This window comes from Delphinapterus leucas, chromosome 3 (assembly GCF_059928025.1).
Source record: "Delphinapterus leucas isolate spDelLeu-1000000601 "Yukka" chromosome 3, BTC_Dleu_Yukka2, whole genome shotgun sequence".
Classification (NCBI taxonomy): domain Eukaryota; kingdom Metazoa; phylum Chordata; class Mammalia; order Artiodactyla; family Monodontidae; genus Delphinapterus; species Delphinapterus leucas.
The window spans coordinates 94,153,501-94,173,800 of NC_143131.1; the positions used below are offsets into that span (position 1 = coordinate 94,153,501).

Below are 20,300 nucleotides of genomic sequence, written 5' to 3' on the forward strand. Positions count from 1 at the left end.
TCCATTCTCCCCTCCCTCCCCTTTCTTCCCAACCTCCTTAACTTCATGCCAACTTCTGCTTTATCCAAAAGCTCAGATTTCTTTATTTCCTCTCACAAAAGACTTTAATGGCCCAATCAGTAAGAAACTTGACTCTACTTTAAACATGAGCCCAAATCTTCAACATCAAAAAAACTGGCTTTACTTCCCCAATGTAAGGCAATTTTAATCCTCAGAAACACAATTACTTGATGCACTGCCAGGGATGAACAGGGCACATTTGTGTTCCATCCTGGGGAAGGTCACTTTGTATCTTAGAATGCGCCAAGAAATTAAGAATGGGTTGAGATATTATCCCCAAAACATGTTCATTCATATCCTGAATTATATGTCATCAGCTCACCTTTATAGGTGAGTATCCAGATAGGTGGTAAGAGGGTGAGTGCGCAGGAGGAGGGAAGGTCCTGGGTCGGGGGAAGGAGAGTACGTGGATAGGAAGTGGGAGGCTGGAGACTAGGAGGTGGGAGTGTGGGTGGTACTCTGCAAGCTTGGGCTTGCCTAGAGCTGGGAAGATATTTGCAGCACTCCAAACCTCTTAGAATTCTCTTGTCCATTATATCTTATAACCCAACCACTTGAATTCCTTTCTTCTTTCTTTTCTTCCATGTGCTTGCAATCTTTGCTTGGTACACAGATTCCTCATAAGAGTTCTATGATTCCAGAAAGAAGGAGGTGATTCTAAGTAGAAATAAACAGCGCCAAGTTTTTGTAAATTCGTAATTCTTATTTTGACACTAAGCAAGGCATTTTTCAAGGTTTTGAAATTCTAGCCTCATCATAGCAGAAGACATTTTATGCAGAGAAGATTGCCAATAATGGAAATGAGACTCAGAAAAAATAATTGCTGTGTTTTTGAATACTATTGAGTTAAGTTGAAATTTTGAATAAACAGATAACTGGATTTATTATTCTGTAATAGAGGAATCATGGTACTAGACAGAGTATAAAGGCATAATCTTGTGGTTCTCATTCCAGGGATAACAGTGGCAGTATCGTTGACTAACGTAAATGGAATTATGTTCATTTAAAAAGTATCTACAAAAAAACTGTCAATTAGAAAATCATCGTTGAACACTCACTGAATGCATCTCCTTTGTCTCCTGGAGAATTTCATTTTTAGCAACTTCAAGGAAGAAAGTAAGGTTGGTGTTCACCATCCACCACCCACCCACACATGCAAGGCACCCGATTTCAAAACACCTGGAACCACCCATAAGGCCTGGTTTTAAGTTCAGGAAGTTTTTTTTTTTTTTTTTAATTCTAGAATTTTTGCATATATTTGCATGTTGACTTTTAAACATATGGAATCATATATACAAAAATAAGTTTGATAGCGTCCTGCTATTTTGGTGGCCAAACTCAATTCAAAGAATTGTCACATGTAAAGGATTCTAAATTGATTAGATTCTGGAGTATAGGAGAAAAAAAATACATACAGTGACACAGAAATGTAAGGAAAAAAGAGATGACATTTAAAAGTCTTCCTCAATTCACAAATGGAGCGATATAAAAAGAAATTTATACCATGAACAGTCTAATTAAATCCACTTTAAAAATATTCCTTTGTTAATATTGCCTGGAATCCTGTATCCAATTCAATAACAAAGGGGTGCTTTTTTCTCACTCTTCACCCTGGGAATTCTGGGAGATTTCCTTAAGCTTATTGTCAAGCTGCAGAAGCACCGGAAGAGTCAGATGTAGAGAGCCGTGGAATCATGACATCCTAATGTCATTGAGAGACATTTTTATGTGAGTGCTGTCACTTTGTGGGAAAGAAAGTGAATGCAAAGCAGTTAATTTCAAAAAGGTTAACAAGAGGGTAGGACCTCCTTGTTAGATTTCAGTTTCCTGTGAAAGAAGAATGTCTTCTGTTTTAGTCTCTTACCAAATGCCCATTACTGACCTCCCTTGTTTCCAGAATTCACATAACATCTGTTGCTGTATTTTCAGAATAGGTTTCTTTCCCTTCTTCCAATTATGAAAGCAAAACATAACTGTAAAATCAAGTTCAAATGTTCAAAGAGGGTGAAAATGTTCCAAAATCACATAGACAAGTGATAACCTCTTTATTTTCCAGATCCTTTTGTTTGCATATTTAACTTATTACACATATGTTATGATTTGCTTTCAAAAGCCAAATTGTTTTAGACGTACTGCATGCAACTTGCTTTTTTTTTCACGTAACAACATATTGTGAACATTTTCCATGCCAGTTTATGCATCTTCGTCTTGTTTTGAATGTCTGCTTAATATTCTGTTTTTTTACTACATCACAATTTAATTAACTAGTACCATACTGATAGACTTTTAAGTTGTTTCCAATTATTCATTACTATAGATATTTCTGCAGTGATCATACTTATGTAAATTATCTTTGTGCCTATAGGTGGACATTGCAGTAGGGAAGGGAGGTTAGACTGTTCTAAGAAATGAAGTCTTCATGAGAAATATATATAATGGAATATTATTCAGCCATAAAAAAGAATGAAATCTTGCCATTTGTGACAACATGGATGGGCCTAGAGGGAATTATGCTAAGTGAAATAAGTCAGAGAAAGAAAAATACTGTATGATTTCACTCATATGTGGAATATAAAGAACAAAGCAAACCAACACATAACAGAACAGAAACAGGCTCACAGATACAGAGAACAAACTAGTGATTACCAGATGGGAGTGGGGATATGGATTGGGCATAACAGGTGAAGGGGATTAAGAGGTACAAACTTCCAATTAAAATATATGTCATGGGGATGTAGTGTGCAGCACAGGGACTATAGTCAGTAATGTTGGAATAACTTTGTATGGTGACAGATATCTACTAGGCTTATCATGGTGATCAACTCATAATGTACATAAATGTTGAATCACTATGTGATTTTACTATGTGAAACTAATGTAATATATATCAACTGTACTTCAATACAAAAAGAAAAAGAAAAAATAATCTTTGTGACATGTGAAAATAATATGAAATTCAAATACCAGTGTCCAAAAATAAACTTTTATTGGAATTAAAAAAAAAAAAACATTTATCCTGCTATAAGGATACAGACAGTCTCTGATGAACTCTGAATTACAGATACTCAAACACAATGTTATGAGGTTATAGAAATGAAAAAGATAGATTCTCCATTAGGGGAATCTCCAGAACCTGTGAATATGTTACTTTACATGGTAAAAATGACTTTGTAAATGTGATTAAGGATCTTGAGATGAGGTTTCTTGGAGGATTCAGGTGGACCCAATAAAATCACAGAATTCTTATAAGAGGAGGGACAGAGAGGAGGCAGAGTTATGGCAGAAGCAGAGAGAGATTTAAATATGCGACCCTGCTGACTTTGAAAACGAAAGAGGGGCCACAAGCCAAGGAGTGTGGGTAGCCTCTAGAAGCTGGGAAAGCCAAGGAAACCTCCTCTAGAACCTGCAAAAGGAACATAGACCTGCCAATAGTTTGATGGTAGCCCAGTGAAAGCCATTGCAGACTTCTGACTTCCAGGATTATAAAGGTATAAATCTGTGTTGTTTTCAGCCATTTAGTTTGTGGTAATTTGTTACAACGGCATTAGAGTAGAGACAGTTTAATGGAAGGTAATATTTCGGCTGAACTTTGATGCATAGGTAGGATTCTAATAGGCAGAAATGAGAAATGGAATTCCCAGCAAGAGAACAGCATGGGCAAAGGTACAGAGGTGAGAAAGTACAAGGTGTATCCAATAGATATTAAAAAGCACGGGAGCCATTAGGGAAGGAGAGCCTGGGAGACACACAGAAAACAATACCTGAACTCACATGCTCCGTGTGCAGGAAGTACTTGGATGACCTCAGAGAAAAGGTGGAGGGGATCCCTCTCGAGCAACGCCTAGGAAAAAGAATTTGGGTCTGGCGGCTCGGCTAGCATTAGGTGAAGGGTGCAGGAGGGGTGCTCTGGTGGAGGGCAATGGGATAGCAAGAGGCAAGAATCCAGCACTGACAAGAACGGGCAGGGTAAGGAGCTGCTGGGGAGAAAGGAAGTGGGGAGGTTCGGGGCAGGCTAAGGGATGCCTCTAATACCGAGTGAGGATTGTGACCTTCTGTAGGGAAACACTGAAAGAATTTGAGGACACCAGTAATATGAGTTGCTTTTTGTATGCCTTTGTTCCCTGCAGAATGAGCGTGCAAAGCCACATCATGCCCTTTAGCTGCTCCAGGGGCTGGCTGGTAAGGGAAATGGACAATTCTTGAGGCAGGGAGACAAGAGTAGCTTCGGGATTTTTGGCTGCACAACTCACGTTCTCAGACCTCTTATTTTGTCTGGCATGCAGAGAGCTGATTTTATCGGTTGGAGGCTAGGGTGGCACTGTGGGATAGATGGGATGGTGCAGAAGCCCTTGCGGGCCACATGCTATAACAGCATGAACCCTGAGCTAGAAATCAGGGGACCTGAGTTATGGGCTCAGCTTTACAGCAATGAGCTAGCTACACGAACTTGGGCAAATGACCGTATGTCTCAGGGACTCAGTTTCCTCACCCTTGAAATAAAGGCCTGAGCTGGGCTGTTTGGCAGCGGTAGGGGATACAGTGCAGCTATGCTGATGACCCCTGAAGCATTTCCACTTTGACTCTCTGTCCAGAAACCCTGGGTTTCTGGGCTGGTGAAGGTGCTTTTAACATGCAGCATTGGACAACCCAAGTCTTTCCTCAGCCACTTGTCACTCAATGACCGTGTCTTGGGCTCTTTATTTGCAAATAGCAGGTCACTGAGCAAATCTCCCTTTCTATTTGGCCAATAGCACAAGGCAGGAGTTCAGAGCCAGCCCTGACTGATCCCACTGCCAAGTTGCCAGATGGAACGGAGAGGGCACTGTTGGGTGGATGGTCTTCTCAAAGATGCGAATCCTTGCTGAAGACTGAGGGAAGGAGAGCAGAATAGGAGACCACAGAAGGAGGGGGACACAGCAAAGTATGCTTTGATCATCCATGTAAAAGTACAGCAAAGTCATAAGCAAATAGCATAAGATAAGCAACCAGCCAAATTTCTAACGTATCGTAAGAAAAAGAAAAATTGCTTCAAAAAAATTGCAGAGGGTTCCCCCTGGAAATTTGCATTTATGACCAGCATGACTCTCCAGATTTCAAGGGAGTTGACCATACAAGTCATCCATTGGGCAAAAATTCTTGAATTAGCCACAGGCTAAGTGCTCTTCTAGCTGTAGCCGTAACTAACACTGGAAATCAAGATTTCAAGGGGAACCCAGGGTCACCATTTTCAGAATTCAGTTTGTGTATTTTCTTGGAAACGTTGGATACCAGGCCTCTTCCTGAGACTAGATATGGGGCAGAGGATTCGGTAATACAGAATTAATTCAAGTTCAGACACTGTTAGGGGAGTGACCTGATATATGAAAATCCTTCTGACAGTGAAATATACAGGAAGCACTGCCTTTCTGCCCTGGAAAGTGTTGATGGTTTTGTTGCATTGGAGTTTTCCTGGCAGATTTAACTGAACAATTTCTTGTGGTCTCGTCTAGCTTTATGATTTGGTGAATCAAATTCATCTCCTTAGCTGGCACCTTCAATCAAGGAAACTGAAGGAGAACCTCGGGCAATGCCAGGTAAGTTACAGCATAAGAGCAAGTAAAAGAGCAAAGTGATATCACTCAATAGAAATAAGTTCACTTTTAATGCATGGTTGTTATTGTATCAGTGAATTGAAGAAATAAGCCTGTGCCAACCAAACTTATTACTACGAAGCCATTAATTGTTAATTGCTAAAAGATTGCTTCTGACCTGAAAATCCGGAACTTGCTTTCTGCCACCATTAAGAATAACTGCATGGGCATCCTTGATGCTTATGTCAAGAATATTTGTTCTAGAAAACAAAATTCAGAGAACCCTGAGGGACTTTGAAGTAGACGGTGAAGCAAGTAGCATGTCAACATCCTGGACACCTTGTGTAATTTTCTCGGCCACCATTAACTCAAAGAATGAAGCACAGGAAACCTGCCAGAGAAACGTTCAGCAATGTTGGAGTGCCCTGCCTTGAGTGTGTTTGAATGAAGTGCTGGATGCCCCAGAGGCAGTGGGGAAGTCAAGTGCTGAAAGCAGACCTGTGTGCAGCAAACCTGTCACGTCTCAGCCAACGCTCTTCCTGCTGGGCCGAGAGACCGGAGGCTTCCTTCATTTCCTGATTTTTACCCTGCAGTCCTTCCCACCACACCGTTCCACTCACCCCTAATGGAGACCTCTTTATTAAAATCTTCAAGAAAGCATCGAGGAGACAGCCTAGGGTTTTCAGAAGGACGATCCGTTAAAAACAATGCCATGTTTTGCAGACAAAAGAGAGGATCAGAATGAAGAGAAGAAAGGCTGTCACCCTGACGTTGATAGCCACCTGCCTCTCCTTCTTTTATTTTTCTAGACTTTAGGGCCTAGATGTTATTGCTTTTTGACATCTGTATTAACCCCTGAATTGTGTCCCTCCCAAATTCATATGTTGAAGCCCTAGCCCCCAGGACCTCAGAACATGACGGTATTTGGACATGAGGTCTTTAAAGAGGTGATTTTGAGGTTGTTAGGGTGTCCTTATAGGAGTTACAGGACTGGTGTCCTTATAAGAGAGGGAGAAACACCAGGGATGTGTGTGCCTGAGAAAGGGCCTCGTGAGGACACAGCGGGGAAGTGGCCGTCTGCAAGCCAAGGAGAGAGGCCTCAGAAGAAACCAGTCCTGCTGACACTTTGATTTCAGACTTCTAGCCTCCAGACTGTTAGAAAATGCGTTTTGTTTAAGTCATGCAGTCTGTAGTATATTGTTATGGTGGCCCTAGCAAACGAGGACAACCCCAATGTCGGCAAACTCTCCAGCTTTTTGGGTAATTTTTCCTTTTAATTCAAACAATGACAGTAGAAAAACAAACACAATGATAGTCTGGAATCCTATACCATGCCATGTGGAAATCTGGTCTTCTCACATTCTTCTCTACCCTCCCATCACCCCTAGTAAACTTTTGAAAATTTGCTTAGGGATGATTTTATGTTCCATTAAACAACCTTGTTCTCCCCTGCACCCCTCAGCTGGCTTTCTTCCTCTGACTGATATTCCTTGTCTACTAGTCATTCATCTTTTGCCATCTCATAACTTGCTTCCTCCTGAAGTACTGACATTGGACCCTCCCATATGGACATGGATAATTCCTCCAACTACCAGAGAGTCTGCAGCAATGTTTAACATAGGCTTAGTGAAGTATTAGGTGTAAGAGGAGGGAATAATAACACAGAAAGAGAAAATTTAAAACTGGCTTCTAGATAGGATGTCTCCTGGAATCTCCTCCTAGGGGCTTCTGCAGGCTGCCTTGGTCCTGAGCTCCCTATACCCTGCCACGAAGGGATCCCCTGACCTCTGTGCATGGGACTGAGCTTGTTCTCCTCTAGCCAGCATTGAGGGCTCCAACCTCAGCTCAATCCCAAGAAAAGAGAACAGTCCCCCTTTATGAAGGTGGGATCAAGGCATGACTTAGTTTCTTCCTGGATCTATGGTTGAGGAAGAAAATCTCACCTTCCAGAGGACATCCCCACACCCACTCCCAGGGGGTGGGTGTGCAGCAGGGCAATCCCATGATTCTGTGCTCAAGTCTGGCACACAGTTGTGTAACTAAAGGGAAGAGTTACACAGGAGACAGTTTATGAGAGTCATTAATTAAAAAGTAATTTTAAAACATCACAAGATGTCTGTGATGTGTAAGAGATTCCATTTCTGCATTTAGTAGAGAGCAAAAGAATCATGCCTCAGATTATTGCTTTCCCAAAGGGTTTCTTTATGGTGGCTGATAGTTGTGAACAAATAAGAAAAAATCTTTCCCCATGAAAGAAGAACATTTAGGGATAAGGAGAGACATCACTCAAAAGTATATGCTTTTCTCATATTCTTCTTTCCCAACTGTAATGTCGTAACACCTCTACCATAATGATGACAACCATGAAATAGACTTCCTGAGCTAGACTGGTAATTGCACTTGACTGTAAAAATAACAATAGCAGCAACAATAAGAGTAATAATAATACAGACACCATCTATTTGGGTCTTAAAATGTGAGAGGCGTTGCCTTATTGCTTTTCAAACATTATCTTTATTGATCTTCATCACAACTTATTCTGAAGTAGGCAATATTACCCTTGTTTTCTAGATGGAGAAACTGGGTTTAGAAAGTAAAACAAGTTACCCATTAATCTCAGCTCTCAGAAAGATTTTTTTTTTTTAACCTTTACTCTCTTTACTTAGTTCTTCCTAAGCTGATTCCAGGGTTATCCTTTTGTCTAAGAGAACATGATGTTGATGATATCTTACTTAATTGGATACTGGCATTCCGCTTAGCCAGGATCATACATGACAGTTTGTTTTTTCTGGGAAAACCTAATATCCTGAATTGATTTTGGAAACAGAAAATGGTTTTAAGGTCAGCTTCTTTTAGGTTGGTAATTTAATGCATTTGGACCAAGATTCAGTGAGAGGCTAGAAAGGCCACTGTGGCCACTGAGCCATGAGGGCACCAAGTTGAACAAGAGGCTATCCCCGCTTCAAGGATTTTACATTAGCATTGTCAACTAAAGCCTCCTCTTTAGGGACAAGTTCTCTATACATGTGCTGTTTGCACATGCTCTCTGTAAAATGCTTCAAGTAGCATGCTTTGAGGTGCTAAGCTTATCCTTGGTACTCTGAGAGTAGGAATCGAATTCCACCACATGATCCATTTGAAATGTCATCTGGAAACAATTAAGGACCAACAGCTCTTCCAGATGGCTCATAAGTGATACTCTTGGCACTTGGTGGTCAAATATTTGTGGAGGAGAGGAAAACCCACTCTTTTCTAACCACAGATGAAAATACAGTAACTGCTAAAGCCTGACTCCTCCTTAAATAGTCTTTCGGGGAAGGGCCAAGGTGACAGGCTATCATGTAGTCAGGTAATTAGAAAGCACATACCTTGTGGCAGTCACTGGTCTAAGTAACACCCAACTTACTGGCAAAAACTGAGGCAAAGAATTAGCGGATTGGGCAATGATAAACCACGGGCAGCTAAATGTTGAAGCTACTAAAATTTCTTGGGTTGGAAAATGATGTCAAGAAATGTAGCATTTCACAATAGCTCTTTTTTTCAAAAGAGAAAAAAATACTCATATACCATTCAGAAAAACTAATAATCACTAGTGAATACTTGTGGTGGGCACTATCTCTTGGGTGGGAACAATGCTATTATTTATGTGTATTAGTTTTTTAATGCTCCTAGTCTTATGAGGCCTGCTTTCCGGGTGAGGGAACAAAGACAGTAGCATGCTAGGGTGGCTTCATTCCAGTCTGGAATCCAGTGGGTTCATCCCAGTCAGTGCTGGTTCATGACTTTCATAGTCCTTAGATGCTTTGGCCTTTGTGGGCCCCTTCTCTGTTTAAAAGTTAAAATTAAATTTTACAACTGCATTGGTGTAAAGACAAATGTAATCCAGACTAGATGCATTGTTATATATTCATATTCAGTATATTCTTTTTCCCTTCTGATTTTAAAAGAAAGTAAATTGAAGACATTTTTGTAGGCTCCTAAAAGTATGGGGGGCTCTAGGCACTGTGCCTAATGGATTGATCAGCCCTGTGCTCAACTGAAAATACTCTTTACCTGACTCTCTTGCAACTAAGGGCAGCCTTGTGACATCAGCTCAAAGTTTCTTGGAAATTTTGGAAGGGGCGATGCTTCCCTCTTCTTTGTTCTTGCTGCCTAGAATTAAGGACACAAAACCCTTAATAGACACAGCAGCCATATTGTAACTGGGAGGTGATAATGTCTTCTTATTAAGGACAATAGAGGAAGCTTGCCTCTAATTGTATTTTGAGTTGCAGCATTAGTTAAAAGTCTTGTTAGATAAGGTGGGGGGGGAAGATAAATCCTACATATTTAAGCTAGTGGAGATTTGGTTTTTTGATATGAGCAGCTAACTTCTCTCCTAGTTCATGTAATGCTGCAGGGCCTCAGTACTGTTCTTTGGTACAATGTCAGGACTTGACACAAATCTGTTCCAAACATCAAGAAGCAGCCTGAGGACTTGGAAACGTGTATAGGAGCCACTGGCACAGTGAGTGACTTAAGACTTAATAGTTCTCTGAGAATAAATACAGAGTGAAGTTTTGCCCTTTCCAGGTGTGACTACAAAGCCAATGGACTCTAAGAAACTATGCTCATTCCACAAACCCACAGGAGTCTTCACTTCATCATGAGACACAGGAGCTTGGGATCCAGGCTTCAGCTGCCTCCACTCAGCTGATTTCTCTACGTTTGCAGTTGTGGAGAGGTCTGAAAGGGAAGAGTATGATGGGAAAGAGAATGGACTCCATCTTTTCAGAGACATTTGGCTGCTGTATAGGACCCCTTGATGATGGGGTAAAAGGCTCCATGTCCTGTGCAGAAGAGGGACAGAGTTCCCCTGCGGGAGAAGGTAAGTGCACAAACTTGGGGTGGGCTCTGTTCCTGTTCTTTTGAAATCTGAGGAGCAGGCAGGACAGTTTCTAGATCCCAGGGCTGAGCTGGATTCCTTAGCAAGCCTGCAGTAGCAAGTGAAAAATCAACTGTGTGAAATATTGATAAAAGCTGTATCAGAAAAGTTTCTTTCTTTTTTTTTTTTTTTTTTTGTGGTACGGGGGCCTCTCACTGTTGTGGCCTTTCCCATTGTGGAGCACAGGCTCCGGACGTGCAGGCTCAGTGGCCGTGGCTCACGGGCCCAGCCGCTCTGCGGCATGTGGGATCTTCCCGGACTGGGGCACGAACCCGTGTCCCCTGCATCGGCAGGCGGACTCTCAACCACTGCGCCACCAGGGTAGCCCCAGAAAAGTTTCTTGATGGAATTCATAACGCAAACGAGTCAGACGGTTGAACATGTGAAGAGCAGTAGTCCCTGTAAGTCTATTATGAGAAAGTCAGACAATTTATTTTAGGTAAATGGCTTTTTGGCAGACCCTACTCTACTGGGAGCTGGTGACTTGGGTAATATCGTTTAAAATTCATTTTTATTTCTATTTTTGTCACTCATTTATTTATTCAACAAATATTTATTCACCGCTAGTGTGTGTCAAACACTGTTAGGGAAACAGACTCTGTTTCTGCCTTCAGGGGGGTGAATGAGCTGGTAGGGCAGATTAGATGAAAGCAAAGACAAAAGAAGCCAACAGACTGACAATAGCTGTGATGAAAATACAATGGAGGATGGAAAGTAGCTTGAGTTTTTAGAGCAGCGGTTCCTAAGCTTGTTGGCATTATTAAAGTCACCTGAGGATCTTTTAAAACTCCCAAAGGCCAGGCTGTACCTCAGACCAGCCATAATCTCTGGGATGAGACATAGGCACCAGTATATTTTGAAGATCTCTGTGTGATTCTAATGTGCAGACAAGTTTGGCCACCACTGATATAGAGGAGGGGGGTGGCCCTCTTCTTCTAAAAAAAATTAGGGGTATTCGGAGCTGAGTCCCACAGTCATGCTGCTAAAAGTGGGAGCTTGTTAGAAAAGCAGAACCTGGGGTTCCACCCCAGATGTACTGAATCAGGCTCCGCATTTAACAAGATCCTCAGGTTACGGTAGATGCAGCAAAGTCCAAGAAGCAGTGCAAAGCAGTAGTTCTCAATTTGTAGGCCGCAGATCAGCCTCACCGGCAACGTGTTAGAAAGGCAAATTCTCATCCCCACTCCTGACCTACTGAATCAGAAACTCTGGGGGTTGGGCCCTGCCAGCTGTGCTGTAACAAACTCACCAGGTGATTCTGATGCACACTGGTGTTTGAGAAACACTGGCTCAAAATAAGTTTGGGGAGACCTTCAAGATGGCAGAGGAGTAAGACGTGGAGATCACCTTCCTCCCCACAAATACATCAAAAGTACATCTACATGTGGAACAACTCCTACAGAACACCTACTGAATGCCTGCAGAAGACCTCAGACCTCCCAAAAGGCAAGAAACTCCCCATGTACCTGGGTAGGGCAGAAGAAAAAAGAGACAAAAGAATAGGGACGGGACTTGCACCTCTGGGAGGGAGCTGTGAAAGAGGAAATGTTTCCACACACTAGGAAGCCCCTTCACTGGTGGGGACAGCGCGGGGGGAAGCTTCGGAGCCACGGAGGAGATCGCAGCAAGGGTGTGGAGGGCAAAGCGGAGAGATTCCCGCACAGAGAATGGATGCCGACCGGCACTCACCAGCGCGAGAGGCTTGTCTGCTCACCCGCCGGGGCGGGTGGGGGCTGGGAGCTGAGGCTCGGGCTTCGGAGCTTATATCCCAGGGAGAGGACTGGGGTTGGCTGCGTGAACACAGCCTGAAGGGGGCTAGTGCGCCACAGCTAGCCGGGAGGGAGTCCGGGAAAAACTCTGGACTTGCCTAAGAGGCAAGAGACAATTGTTTTGGGGTGTGCGAGGAGAGGAGATTCGGAGAACCGCCTAAACGAGCTTCAGAGACGGGCGTGAGCCGCGGCTATCACCGCGGACACTAGAGACGGTCTTGAAACGCTAACGCTGCTGCTGCAGCCACAGAGAATCCTGTGTGCAAGCACAGGTCACTCTCCACACCTCCCCTCCCGGGAGCCTATGCAGCCCGCCACTGCCAGGGTCCCGGGATCCAGGGACAACTCCCCCGGGAGAACGCACGGCGCTCCTCAGGCTGGTGCAACGTCATGCTGGCCTCTGCCACCGCAGGCTCGCCCCGCACTCCGTACCCCTCCCTCCTCCCGGCCTGAGTGAGCCAGAGCCCCCGAAGCAGCTGCTCCTTTAACCCCATCATCCAAAAATTGAGGCTGTGGACTTTGGGAGCAAATGTAGACTTGGGGTTTGCTGTATGCGCCTGACTAGATTCTATTCTATCCTATTTATCTATTTATTTATTTATTTATTGGGCTGCGTTGGATCTTCATTGCTGCATGCCGGTTTTCGCTGGTTGCGTCAAGCGGGGGATACTCTTTGTTGCGGTTTGCGGACTTCTCATTGCTGTGGCTTCTCTTGTTGCGGAGCACGGACTCTAGGCACGCGGGCTTCAGTAGCTGTGGCTTGCGGGCTCTAGAGCACAGGCTCAGTAGTTGTGCACACAGGCTTAGTTTCTTCGCGGCATGTGGGATCTTCCCGGACCAGGGCTCGAACCTGCGTCCCCTGTACTGGCAGGCGGATTCTTCTTTTTTTTTTTGCGGTACGCGGGCCTCTCACTGTTGTGGCCTCTCCCGTTGCGGAGCACAGGCTCCGGGCGCGCAGGCTCAGTGGCCATGGCTCACGGGCCCAGCCGCTCCGCGGCATGTGGGATCTTCCCAGACCGGGGCATGAACCTGTGTCCCCTGCATCGGCAGGCGGACTCTCAACCACTGCGGCACCAGGGAAGCCCTGGCAGGCAGATTCTTAACCACTGTGCCACCAGGGAAGTCCTGGCTGACTAGATTCTGAATTTTATGTTTATCTTAGTTTTTAGTGCTTGTTATCATTGGTGGATTTGCTTATTGGTTTCTTTGCTCTCTTTTTTAAAATTACTTTTAATTTTTTTTATTTTAGTAATATAATTTTTTATTTTAATAACTTTATTTTACTCTTTTTTTCCTTTCTTTTTCTCCCTTTTTTTCTGAGCCATGTAGTTGACAGGGTCTTGGTGCTCCAGCCAGGTGTCAGGCCTGAGACTTTGAGGTGGGAGAGCCGAGTTCAGGACATTGGACCACCAGAGACCTCCTGGCCCCACATAATATCAATCAGCAAGAGCTCTCCCAGAGATCTCTGTCTCAGTGCTAAGAACTAGCTCCACTCAATGACCAGCAAGCTCCAGTGCAGGACATCCCATGCCAAACAACTGGCAAGACAGGAACACAACCCCACCCATTAGTGGAGATGCTGCCTAAAATCATACTAAGTTCACAGACACCCCAAAACACACCACTGGATGTGGTCCTGCCTCCCAGAAAGACAAGATCCAGGCTCATCCACCAGAACACAGGCATGAGTCCCCAGTACCAGGAAGCCTACACCACCCAATGAACTAACCTTACCCACTAGGGGCAGACACCAAAAACAACAGGAACTAAGAAACTGCAGCCTACAAAAAGTAGACCCCAAACACAGTAAGTTAAGCAAAATGAGAAGACAGAGAAATATGCAGCAGATGAAGGAGCAAGGATAAAACCTACCACACCAAACAAATGAAGAGGAAATAGGCAGTCTACCTGAAATAGAAATCAGAGTTATGATAGTAAAGATGATCCAAAATCTTGGAAATAGAATGGAGAAAACACAAGAAACGTTTAACAAGGACCTAGAAGAACTAAAGAGCAAACAAACAATGATGAACAACACAATAAATGAAATTAAAAATTCTCTAGAAGGAATCAATGGCAGAATAACTGAGGCAGAAGAATGGATAAGTGACCTGGATAATAAAATAGTGGAAATAACTACCACAGAGCAGAATAAAGAAAAAAGAATGAAAGGAATTGAGGACAGTCTCAGAGACCTCTGGGACAACATTAAACACACCAACATTTGAATTATAGGGGTCCCAGAAGAAGAAGAGAAAAAGAAAGGGACTGAGAAAATATTTTAAGGATTATAGTTGAAAACTTCCCAAATATATGGGAAAAGAAATAGTCAATCAAGTCCAGGAAGCACAGAGAGTCCCATACACGATAAATCCAAGGAGAAACATGTCAAGACACATATTAATCAAACTATCAAAAATTACATACAAAGAAAAAATATTAAAAGCAGCAAGGGAAAAACAAATAACATACAAGGGAATCCCCATAAGTTTAACAGATGATCTTTCAGCAGAAACTCGGCAAGCCGGAAGGCAGTGACAGGACATATTTAAAGTGATGAAAGGGAAAAACCGACAACCAAGATTACTCTACCCAGCTAGGATCTCATTCAGATTCGATGGAGAAATTAAAACCTTCACAGACAAGCAAAAACTAAGAGAATTCAGCACCACTAAACCAGCCTTACAACAAATGCTAAAGGAACTTCTCTAGGCAGGAAACACCAGAGAAAGAAAAGACCTACAAAAACAAACCCAAAACAATTAAGAACATGGGAATAGGAACATACATATCAATAATTACCTTAAATGTAAATGGATTAAATGCTCCCACTAAAAGACATAGACTGGCTGAATGGATACAAAAACAAGACCCGTATATATGCTGTCTACACTTCATACCTAGGGACACATACAGACCAAAAGTGAAGGGATGGAAAAAGATATTCCATGCAAATGGATATCAAAAGAAAGCTGGAGTAGCAATATTCATATCAGACAAAATAGACTTTAAAATAAAGACTGTTACAAGAGACAAAGAAGGACACTACATAATGATTAAGGGATCAATCCATAAGAAGGTATAACAATTGTAAATATTTATGCACCCAACATAGGAGCACCTCAATACATAAGGCAAATGCTAACAGCCATAAAAGGGGAAATCGACAGTCACACAATCATAGTAGGGGACTTTAACACTCCACCTTCACAAAAGACTGATCATCCAAAATGAAAATAAGTAAGAAAACACAAGCTTTAAATGACACATTAAACAAGATGGACTTAATTGATATTTATAGGACATTCCATCCAAAAACAACAGAATACACTTTCTTCTCAAGGGCTCATGGAACATTCTCCAGGATAGATCATATCTTGGGTCACAAATCAAGCCTTGGTAAATATAAGAAAATTGAAATCATATCAAGTATCTTTTCTGACCACAATGCTAAGAGACTAGATATCAATTACAGGAAAAACACTGTAAAAAATACAAACACATGGAAGCTAAATAATATGCTACTAAATAACCAAGAGATCACTGAAGAAATCAAAGAGGAAATCAAAAAATACCTAGAACCAAATTACAATGCAAACATGACGGCCCAAAACCTATGGGATGCAGCGAAAGCAGTTCTAAGAGGGAAGTTTATACCGATACAATCCTACCTCAAGAAACAAGAAAAATCTCAAATAAACAACCTAACCTTACACCTAAAGCAATTAGAGAAAGAAGAACAAAAAAACCCCCAAAGTTAGCAGAAGGAGAGAAATCATAAAGATCAGATCAGAAATAAATGAAAAGGAAGTGAAGTAAATGATAGCAAAGATCAATAAAACTAAAAGATGGTTCTTTGAGAAGATAAACAAAATTGATAAACCATTAGTGAGACTCATCAAGAAAAAAAGGGAAAAGGCTCAGAATCAGAAATGAAAAAGAAGTAACAACTGACACTGCGGAAATACAAAGGATCATGAGAGATTACTACCAACAGCTATATTCCAATAAAGTAGACAACCTGGAAGAAATGGACAAATTCTTAGAAAAGCACAACCTTCCGAGACTGAACCAGGAAGAAATAGAAAATATAAATAGAACAATCACAAGCACTGAAATTGAAACTATGATTAGAAATTTTCCAACAAACAAAAGCAGAGGACCAGACAGATTCACAGGCAAATTCTATCAAACATTTAGAGAAGAGCTGACACCTATCGTTCTCAAACTCTTCCAAAATATAGCAGAGTGAGGAGCACTCCCAAACTCATTCTACGAGGCCACCATCACCCTGATATGAAAACCAGACAAAGGTGTCACAAAAAAAGAAAACTAAAGGCCAATATCAGTGATGAACATAGATGCAAAAATCCTCAACAAAATACTAGCAAACAATCCAACAGCACATTAAAAGGATCATACACCATGATCAAGTGGGGTTTATTCCAGGAATGCAAGGAAATATTGATTCTTCAGTATAAACAAATCAATGTGATACACCATATTAACAAACTGAAGGATAAAAACCATATGATAACCTCAATAGATGCAGAAAAAGCTTTTGAGAAAATTCAACCATTTATGATAAAAACTCTCCAGAAAGTAGGCACAGAGGGAATTTATCTCAACATAATAAAGGCCATATATGACAAACCCACAACCAACATTGTTCTCAATGGTGAAAAACTGCAACCGTTTCCACTAAGATCAGGAACAAGACAAGGTTGCCCACTCTCACCACTATTATTCAGCATAGTTTTGGAAGTTTTAGCCACAGAAATCAGAGAAGAAAAGGAAATAAAAGGAATCCAAATCAGAAAAGAAGTAAAACTGTCACTGTTTGCATATGATATGATACTATGCATAGAGAATCCTAAAGATGCTACCAGAAAACTACTAGAGCTAATCAATGAATTTGGTAAAGTAACAGGATACAAAATTAATGCACAGAAATGTCTTGCATTCCTATATGCTAATAATGAAAAATCTGAAAGAGAAATTAAGGAAACCCTCCCATTTACCATTGCAACGAAGAGAATAAAATACCTAGGAATAAACCTACCTAAGGAGACAAAAGACCTGTATGCAGAAAACTGTAAGACACTGATGAAAGAAATTAAAGATGATACAAACAGATGGAGAGATATACCATGTTCTTGGATTGGAAGAATTCAATATTGTGAAAATAACTATACTACCTAAAGCAATCTACAGATTCAATGCAATCCCTATCAAACTACCACTGGCATTTTTTTTTACCACTAGAACAAAAAATTTCACAATTTGTATGGAAACACAGAAGATCCCAAATAGCCAAGGCAATCTTGAGAAAGAAAAACGGAGCTGGAGGAATCAGGCTCCGTGACTTCAGACTATACTACAAACCTACAGTAATCAAGATAGTATGGTACTGGCACAAAAACAGAAATATAGATCAATGGAGCAGGACGGAAAGCCTAGAATTAAACCCATGCACATGTGGTCACCTTATCTTTGACAAAGGAGGCAAAAATATACAATGGAGAAAAGACAGCCTCTTCAGTAAGTGGTTCTGGGAAAACTGGACAGCTACATGTAAAAGAATGAAATTAGAACACTCCCTAACACCATACACAAAAATAAACTCAAAATGGATTAAAGAACTAAATGTAAGGCCAGACAGTATAAAACTCTTAGAGGAAAACGTAGGCAGGACACTCTATGACATAAATCACAGCAAGATCCTTTTTGACCCACCTCCTAGAGAAATGGAAATAAAACCAAAAATAAGCAAATGGGACCTAATGAAACTTAAAAGCTTTTACACAGCAAAGGAAACCATAAACAAGACAAAAAGACAACCCTCAGAATGGGAGAAAATATTTGCAAATGAAGCAACTGACAAAGGATTAATCTCCAAAATATACAAGCAGCTCAGTATCAAAAAAACAAACAACCCAATCCAAAAGTGGGCAGAAGATCTAAATAGACATTTCTCCAAAGAAGATGTACAGATTGCCAACAAACACATGAAAGGATGCTCAACATCACTAATCATTAGAGAAATGCAACTCAAAACTACAATGAGGTATCACCTCGCACCAGTCAGAATGGCCATCATCAAAAATCTACAAACAATAAATGCTGGAGAGGGTGTGGAGAAAAGGGAACCCTCTCGCACTGTTGGTGGGAACGTAAATTGATACAGCCACTATGGAGAACAGTATGGAGGTTCCTTAAAAAACTAAAAATAGAACTACCATATGACCCAGCAATCCCACTACTGGGCATATTCCCTGTGAAAACCATAATTCAAAAAGAGTCATGTACCACAGTGTTCATTTCCAGCACTATTTACAATAGCCAGGGCATGGAAGCAGCGTAAGTGTCCATTGACAGATGAATGGAAAAAGAAGATGTGACACATATATACAATGGAATATTACTCAGCCATAAAAAGAAACGAAATTGAGTTATTTGTAGTGAGGTAGTTGGACCTAGAGTCTGTCATACAGAGTGAAGTAAGTCAGAAAGAGAAAAGCAAATACCGTATGCTAACCCATATATATGGAATCTGAAAAAAAAAAAGTGGTTCTGAAGAACATAGGGCCAGGACAGGAATAAAGATGCAGACATAGAGAATGGATTTGAGGACAAGGGGAGAGGCAAGGGTAAGCTGGGAAGCAGCACGAGAGTGGCATTGACATATATACACTACCAAATGTAAAGTAGATAGCTAGTGGGAAGCAGGCGCATAGCACAGGGAGATCAACTTGGTGCTTTGTGACCACCTAGAGGGGTGGGATAGGGAATGTGGGAGGGAGACGCAAGAGGGGGGAGGATAAGGGGATATATGTATACGTATAGCTGATTCAGTTTGTTATACAGCAGCAACTAACACAACAATGTGAAGCAGTTATACTCCAATAAAGATGTTAAAAAATAGTATGAGTATGTTTTCTACAGATGAGGAGGAGGGATGTCAAGGGCACGAACATATGAAATTCAGGCAGGCTGTTAGGGAACGAGAAATGACAAGAAGTGGGAGGAGAGATTAGAGAGGTACCCCAGGAAGAGAACTGAAGGCCCTCAATGCTGTTCTAAAATATCCCGCGAAGGTGATATGTATATTAAAACAATTCTGCCAGATGAAAAATTTTTTATCCTTCTCTATATGATTGACTTCAGAGAAAGTAAAAAAACCAGATTCACCGTTTTTCATTTGGAGTTTGTAACCCCAAGTGGGCCATCCATCTACATTATCCAGCTTGGTCTTCCTTTTTATTCTCTGGATATCTGACTATTTTCAGACATCTGATTCATTTCTGAAGAATAAAGATTTATTGCAATTAGAAATACTCAGAGGAACGTACTGAGGACTCTGGACAATCTGAAAAAAAATATTTTCAGCATTATAGAATTGATAGTCTTTCTAGGTAACTGTTAGGAAGAGGATAGCATTCATCTGTATGTAAAGGCTCTGGTTCGTGTAATCAAAAGCCAGCTTAAATAGATGAAATTGTTCCTTAGTCAAGATAAATTGTATTCTACCACTTCTTGATGAAAGGATGCATTACAGTTCTATATGATTAATTGTTCTGAAATGAATTATTTCAGAATGGCTTTGGTCTATGTATATTACACAAATATGTGAATATGCATGTGTATGTGTAAACAATTCAGAAACCTGAAAATATTAGCTTTATATATATATGCACATACATACATGTATACATATGTATGTGTATGTATATATTTATTATAAGGATTTGGCTCCTGTGATTATGGAGGCTGACAAGTCCCCAGATCTGCAGTCAGCAAGCTGGAGCCCCAGGAGAGCTGATGGTGTGGTTCCAGTGCAAAGGCCAATTGGCTTGAGACCCAAAAGAGTCACTGTTTCACTTCGAGTCCAAAGGCAGGAAAAAATGGATTTTTCAGCTTGAAGACCATCAGGCAGGAGAAATTCTCTCTTATTTGGGGGAGTGTCAGCCTATTGTC

The 20,300-nt window shown here is 41.4% G+C and overlaps 1 long non-coding RNA gene across 1 annotated transcript; it reads left to right on the top strand.

Annotated features, from left to right (window-relative positions):
* Positions 1 to 390: 390 nt before the first annotated feature.
* Positions 391 to 12,809, top strand: LOC111183605 (uncharacterized). Its single transcript, XR_016392733.1, has 3 exons — positions 391 to 1,181; positions 5,550 to 5,633; positions 10,203 to 12,809. It is a non-coding gene; the product is annotated as an uncharacterized LOC111183605 (long non-coding RNA).
* Positions 12,810 to 20,300: the final 7,491 nt, after the last annotated feature.